The sequence below is a fragment of the Cyprinodon tularosa genome, unplaced genomic scaffold (assembly GCF_016077235.1).
Source record: "Cyprinodon tularosa strain WSP-4 unplaced genomic scaffold, ASM1607723v1 ctg1175, whole genome shotgun sequence".
Taxonomy (NCBI): domain Eukaryota; kingdom Metazoa; phylum Chordata; class Actinopteri; order Cyprinodontiformes; family Cyprinodontidae; genus Cyprinodon; species Cyprinodon tularosa.
The window spans coordinates 153,872-160,404 of NW_024037976.1; the positions used below are offsets into that span (position 1 = coordinate 153,872).

Below are 6,533 nucleotides of genomic sequence, written 5' to 3' on the forward strand. Positions count from 1 at the left end.
CACACTAACAGTAGTGATGTATTACAGAAAATATAGTAGGTACACTAAATCATCATGGTAAAACATTGCAGTTTATTCAGAAAGTACTTTTAATACTCTAAGTATTTTTAAAAGTAAGCACTAAGTTTGTTACTTTTAACTAAGAACAAATGTTTGATGCTTTTATTAGAGTATTTATTAGTTTTAAAGTTATTAGTTAGTCAGTTATTTATAAATATGTGAATCAGGAAATTGTTTTTATACAAAACTGAAAGATTATTGTTCTCTACTTCAAAAAACACTTTACATTTTAAAATGGAAAAAAAAAATCTATTTTGTTTTTGTATTTTTTATTTAAAAATTCAATGTTTAACTTGGATGCATAAACACCTCATTTTATTTCATTGTTAAATTCTGTTTAAATTAACAGATCATTAAAAATGTCTCCGGATCTTTACTGGTTGATGATTTTCATTATTCAGACCCGCTGATTTTTAATTGGTTCGTTTATAGAGAACCCTGATGAAGGCAGGAGGCTGGATCAGGCTCTGAGATGCAGACGTCCCCCCTCCGACCGGCAGGGGCTGCTGTTGCGACCGTTTCAGACTAACCACATCCGGTTTGAGTCATATGGCGAAACAAGCTGGAATTGTTTGGACCGAGACATCGAAAGCAAAGGATCGGAGGAAATATAATAAACAGATTTAAAGTTTCAATGTCCGAGTGAAAGTCATAGAGCGGAGACCGGAAAAGTGTATAATCATACACCCCACTTTGTGTGTCACTGATGCAAGGCATTAATCATCGGACGGTCGCGCGTCGCACAAAATGGCTCCATAGCTCAGTGGTTAGAGCACTGGTCTTGTAAACCAGGGGTCGCGAGTTCGATCCTCGCTGGGGCCTTGAATTAATTTATCTTTTCCCCAGCGTATTTTCCTTTTTATCAGTTATTAAGGATCGTTTATAGAATAAATACCCAGGCTCTATGGATGTCATTAGTCATGGCCTTGCAAGAGAATTCTTAAAATAACATAATCTAACTGACCAATAATGTACGAGCAAAGTTTCTTTGTACATATTTCTTCTATAGCTGTTAAATTATGTCTTGTTGTAAGATATTTTTAGTAAAGAACCTTAAATACTCAATAAACACATTTGAAAATAGACAGAAAACTAATGAAAGATTTAAATCCAACAAAAAGCAACATATCAACTGCATCAGTTCTATCATTTAATCGCTTCAGCAACCGGCCACCAGAGGTCACTGTTGCATTTGTTTAAATTCCAATACAGTGGGCTGAAGACAGAGTCAGCTCCCATGAGATGGTCAACCTAGAAAAACATCAGTTTCAATAATTACTGGATGCTTCTATTTTTCATTCACTTCACAAAAAATCAAATAAAATGGTAAAAAACTCAACAAGGAAGAGGAAGAGGATCTGACGTTTAATTCTCTGTATTACGGCAAATAAAACAGATTTATTTTCCCTCCACAGTCTGCAAACCTCCACCTTCAAGGCTCCACCTTCAGGGCTCCACCTTCAAGACTCCACCTTCAGAGCCCCACCTTCAGAGCTCCACCTTCAGGGCTCCACCTTTATGACTCCACCTTCAGGACTCCACCTTTAGGACTCCACCTTCAGAGCTCCACCTTCAGAGCTCTCCCTTCAGGGCTCCCCCTTCAGGGCTCCATCTTCAGGACTCCACCTTCAGGGCTCCCCCTTCAGGGCTCCATCTTCAGGACTCCATCTTCAGGGCTCCATCTTCAGGGCTCCACCTTCAGGGCTCCATCTTCAGGACTCCATCTTCAGGACTCCATCTTCAGGATTCCACCTTCAGGGCTCCCCCTTCAGGGCTCCATCTTCAGGACTCCATCTTCAGGACTCCACCTTCAGGGCTCCCCCTTCAGGGCTCCATCTTCAGGACTCCATCTTCAGGACTCCACCTTCAGGGCTCCACCTTCAGGGCTCCCCCTTCAGGGCTCCATCTTCAGGACTCCATCTTCAGGGCTCCATCTTCAGGACTCCATCTTCAGGACTCCACCTTCAGGACTCCACCTTCAGGGCTCCCCCTTCAGGGCTCCATCTTCAGGGCTCCATCTTCAGGACTCCATCTTCAGGACTCCACCTTCAGGACTCCACCTTCAGGGCTCCCCCTTCAGGACTCCACCTTCAGAGCTCCACCTTCAGGACTCCACCTTCAGGGCTCCCCCTTCAGGGCTCCATCTTCAGGACTCCATCTTCAGGACTCCACCTTCAGGACTCCACCTTCAGGGCTCCCCCTTCAGGGCTCCATCTTCAGGGCTCCATCTTCAGGGCTCCATCTTCAGGACTCCACCTTCAGGACTCCACCTTCAGGGCTCTCCCTTCAGGGCTCCATCTTCAGGACTCCATCTTCAGGACTCCACCTTCAGGACTCCATCTTCAGGACTCCACCTTCAGGACTCCACCTTCAGGGCTCCCCCTTCAGGGCTCCATCTTCAGGACTCCATCTTCAGGACTCCACCTTCAGGACTCCACCTTCAGGGCTCCATCTTCAGGACTCCATCTTCAGGACTCCACCTTCAGGGCTCCACCTTCAGGGCTCCATCTTCAGGGCTCCATCTTCAGGACTCCACCTTCAGGACTCCATCTTCAGGGCTCCACCTTCAGGGCTCCCCCTTCAGGGCTCCATCTTCAGGACTCCACCTTCAGGACTCCACCTTCAGGGCTCTCCCTTCAGGGCTCCATCTTCAGGACTCCATCTTCAGGACTCCACCTTCAGGACTCCATCTTCAGGACTCCATCTTCAGGGCTCCACCTTCAGGGCTCCCCCTTCAGGACTCCATCTTCAGGACTCCATCTTCAGGACTCCACCTTCAGGGCTCCATCTTCAGGGCTCCATCTTCAGGACTCCATCTTCAGGGCTCTCCCTTCAGGGCTCCATCTTCAGGACTCCATCTTCAGGACTCCACCTTCAGGGCTCCCCCTTCAGGGCTCCATCTTCAGGACTCCATCTTCAGGACTCCACCTTCAGGACTCCACCTTCAGGGCTCCATCTTCAGGACTCCATCTTCAGGACTCCACCTTCAGGACTCCACCTTCAGGGCTCCCCCTTCAGGGCTCCATCTTCAGGACTCCATCTTCAGGACTCCACCTTCAGGACTCCACCTTCAGGGCTCCCCCTTCAGGGCTCCATCTTCAGGGCTCCATCTTCAGGACTCCACCTTCAGGACTCCACCTTCAGGACTCTCCCTTCAGGGCTCCATCTTCAGGACTCCATCTTCAGGACTCCACCTTCAGGACTCCACCTTCAGGGCTCCCCCTTCAGGGCTCCATCTTCAGGGCTCCATCTTCAGGACTCCATCTTCAGGACTCCACCTTCAGGACTCCCCCTTCAGGGCTCCCCCTTCAGGACTCCACCTTCAGGACTCCACCTTCAGGGCTCCCCCTTCAGGGCTCCATCTTCAGGGCTCCATCTTCAGGGCTCCATCTTCAGGACTCCACCTTCAGGACTCCACCTTCAGGGCTCTCCCTTCAGGGCTCCATCTTCAGGACTCCATCTTCAGGACTCCACCTTCAGGACTCCACCTTCAGGGCTCCCCCTTCAGGGCTCCATCTTCAGGGCTCCATCTTCAGGACTCCATCTTCAGGACTCCACCTTCAGAGCTCCACCTTCAGGACTCCACCTTGAGGGCCACCGGCTCCTCAGCAGGAAGATCAGAGACGTCATGAAGGATTCCCGTCTCATTCTGGGAATTAAACTCAGATGTTCTCTGATCCTCTCTTTGTGCTTCGGTTCAGTATTGAATGATCGGAGGCATCGCCGGCGGCCATCTTTTATCCACTTCCTCGTAAATGCAAACATGGCCGACCCTCCTCCTCGGGTCTCCCCCCCGGACTGCAGAGCATCCAAACGTTTGCTTCTCATTAAGCTTCAGCCACAGTTCCTGCTTTCAGCTCATGGAGCAGCAGAGAGCCCCCCCCCCCACCCCCCCCCCCCCCCCGCCCTGCTGACCCTGGACCGACACCGAGGTCAGATAAACACAGTAGAGATGATGAAGACCAACAGCAGTCTGTGGGTGAGAGGTGCTAACTGTAGACCAGCAGGTCTACCTGGATAAAAATAACTGCCTGGGATTATTACTGAGGGTCAACCAGGAGGTCAGGTTTACCATTAGGCAATACTAGGCAGTAGCTTAGGGCCCCAAGTTCCTGGGGGCCCCATAAAACTCTATCTACATGTATGGTTAAAACAACTATTCCTTATTTCTGCACATTGATTATGTTTTTGATAAAAATCCTTTGGCTAAAATGCCATCAGAACGCTGATAATATTAAGTGTGTCTCAGCCCCCCCCTTCAGTGTCCACCATATTGGATCAGTCCATTTGCTGCACATGTTCAGAAAGGTCCAAACAGACAGCAGCAAACCATTTGAAAACAAACCATGCAAAGAGCAGTGTTGCCAACTTAGCGCTTTAGTCGCTATATTTAGCCACTTTTCAGACCCCTCTAGCACTTTGATTTCTAAAAAGACTTTGGAGACAACATCTAAAAGCAGCGAACTCTGCTCTCCAGAGCGAGTAGATTGGTAACCCCGCCTCCTGCTCTCCTCTATCTTGTCTGCTGTCATGATTCATGCAGCTATTATTTCATCCAAATGAAAAATGGAGAACAGATAAGCAGATCATGGCTTGTCTACAGTGAAAAGAAGGACTGGGTTATTTACTTTGGCCTTTTTGGAAACACAGGAAGGAGCAATCAGCTAAGTGAGCTTAGTGCTTGGAAAAAATCTTTCATTCCTTTAGAGACAGCATGAAAAGTCAGCTGAGTACAAAACATAGAGAGGAAAACAAGAAGAAAAGGGACAAGAAGAGAGGGACACAACCTAGAACAGATAATGGATGTCTATTCTATTAACATTTCTCTATCTGTAGAATTGGTCTGTTTGATGTGTTGTCTTCTCAGTTCAGAGGGGCCCCCTGTCTGTCTTTGCCTAGGGCCCCACATTTCCTAAGTCCGCCCCTGGTCTCTATCAGAGGTCAGGGTTTCATGCAGTTTGGTCAGTAAAAGCCATGAAAGGTGAACAGTCTTCATCAGGAACATTCATTTGCACACATCATCAGCTGTAAAGCTGTGGGTCAAGCATCTGTTCAGAATGTTTAATAAGCATTTTCATTCATTGTTTAGCAACTTTAATATATTTATTACTCACCTCAGCAGGGATAGTAAATATGTTATTCAATCAGATATTCAGCCTGTCATATACTGCTGAATCAAGAATCAGCTGTGCTGCTGCCATCAACACCTTTGTTTCTAGATGTTGGAGCTTGGCCTGTTTTCCAGTGTAGTCCTGTTTCTCTGACTGTGACTAACTGGATGTGCTCTCTTCATCCTCTGACATGGGAGCTGGCTCGGAGCTCGTCTGCCTGGCTGTGTGTTTCCTGGACGGGGCCGCCTGTGGAGCTGGTTGACAGTTGTCTTTTGTATCTATGCTTCTTTTTCTATGTCTGCTTCTGTCTCCTTGAACCCCAGTGGGCCTCAGCAGATGGCCGCTCACACTGAGCCTGGTTCTGCTGGAGGTTTCTTCCTGTTCAAAGGGAGTTTTTCCTCTCCACTGTCGCTACAAGCATGCTGTAGAGTTATTGTTTACTGTCTCTACCTGCTCATCCAGGGGGAGAGAATCCTGGAAAAATCAGCTGGTTTAGAAACTTTATTCCGACTAGATGACCTGAGATGCTTTGAATTTTAGTTATATAAATAAATTGAATGTAACAGACGTAGATGTTCAGGAAATACAGAAATATCTGCTGGAAATCAAAACTTTTAGAGGGAAATGTGCTTCTCACTGTTCTACCTGATACAGATCAGACCTTTAGTTGTGACCTGCAGAGATTCTTCTGCACTCTTTAAATTCACACATAAAAACCTCCATGTGTCTCAGGAGAGCAAATCCAGACGGTCTGCTTTGAAATTAAACCCAGAGATGTTTTTTTTTTCTTTTCCTGAATGTTATTTCTGAACGCTCCAAAGATCTCCTTCCCGGTTGGTCTGGCTGTGAGGGCGTCTGAATTCACTGTTTCCTGTCTTAAATCTTTCCTTCTCACCTGTTTACTCTGCAGATTCCTGCTGCCCGTTTCTTTCTTGTTTCCCTACAGAAGAAGTCATGTGACTCTGCTGATGATTCCTGCAGCTGCTCAGACCTTCTGGAGAAGCATGGAGGTCCTTACAGATGCATAAATCACTGCTAAGCATGTATTATTTTACCCCTTCCAGGTCCTATTCCTGCTGCTCTGGATCCAAGGAACGGAGCAGCTGATAAAACATCTCAGATTCAGTTCAACAGAAACTGATGTTTGAACACAAACAGTCTTTAAACCTGGAAGCTTTGCTGGGTCTCTGCTATGAACTCTGACCTTTAGTTCTTTTATAGATTTTCTATTGGATCCCAGTCAGCTGATTGGCCGAACATAAACGCTTCAGATCCTGGATTAAATACATTTAAAACACGCTGGGACTAACCCTTTACAGCAAATAGAAACGATTTCAGGCAGAAGATCTGGAGATTCTTTGC

The 6,533-nt window shown here is 46.8% G+C and overlaps 1 non-coding gene across 1 annotated transcript; it reads left to right on the forward strand.

The window, feature by feature from the left end:
- Positions 1 to 809: 809 nt before the first annotated feature.
- Positions 810 to 882, forward strand: trnat-ugu. Its single transcript has one exon. It is a non-coding gene; the product is annotated as a tRNA-Thr (tRNA).
- Positions 883 to 6,533: the final 5,651 nt, after the last annotated feature.